General features: G+C 48.3%; 1 protein-coding gene across 1 annotated transcript in view; it reads right to left on the bottom strand.

Annotated features, from left to right (window-relative positions):
* The window catches only part of CSUI_002471 (agc kinase), a 9835-nt gene that overhangs the window by 5099 nt on the left and 3777 nt on the right, over nt 1-959 (bottom strand). The window lies entirely within an intron of this gene.

Here is a 959-nt window from a genome sequence, read left to right as displayed (position 1 = left end):
AATCCATCTACCCCTCTCTATCTACCCCTAAGAGTGTGTTTTCTTGCATGGCGGTATCTGATCTACAAGTGCAGAATGCCAGTAGAGATACATCATGCCTTCCACAATAGACAGACACGCGAGAGAAAAAACAAGGGGTGTCTACGAGGCAAACAAAGAAACAGGTAGGAACGGCCTTCCCTCGCGTCTCATATCGAAGTGAAGTGACAACCTAGAAGTGCATCCATCAACAGACAGGAACAAACTCTATCTACTCTATAGATCATCAGCAGGCACCGATGCGTATCGGGGACGTAGCTTCGAGGTAGACGATGGCCTCGTCACCTGTCCTCAAAAGAGTCCCTGGTGCATGCAGTAGACCGGGTTTGTGGGCACCGGGAGACCATCTGTGAGCCCCCGTGTATGTGAAACTTCCCATCACCTTCGCTGACACCTATGGACCTTCACATATCCATCTGCTTACATCCATCCCCTCGCTATCTGCAGACAGAAGTTCGTATCCATCTCCCAATCCATATCCAACTACCGACCTATCCTTCTATCTATATCTACTTCCTAGAGCTCTCTATGTAACTGTAAGTATCTCCAGCTAAGAATCTGTCTACCAATCCCGAAGACTTCGCTTTCTTCCGCAGTGCTTCCATCCATAAAGTAAAAGACCAGATACAAAATACAGGTCCACCCCCACACATGCACATAGGCATCCACCCTAGCAGGCGTGTGAACTTCCTTCTAGGCCTACGAACTCCAAGAGACGTGAATAGACACATGCTTCCTCGCCTTCTATATCTCCCCTCGCTTGTACACACCTTACATGCAGTTCCTTACTGCATATGAAGGAAAGAACGTATACATTCTATACTCAAAGTTTCTCAGCTCTACAAGCAAGCCGTTCAACCCGAAGCTGGTCGACGTAGAAACTCCCCCCCCGCAGTTTCAGAGAAGAACGTCTGACTACC

This window comes from Cystoisospora suis (genome assembly GCF_002600585.1).
Source record: "Cystoisospora suis strain Wien I chromosome Unknown contig_1042, whole genome shotgun sequence".
Lineage (NCBI taxonomy): Eukaryota > Apicomplexa > Conoidasida > Eucoccidiorida > Sarcocystidae > Cystoisospora > Cystoisospora suis.
Note: the sequence above shows the minus strand (reverse complement) of the source record. Positions and strands in the feature narration are given on the sequence as shown.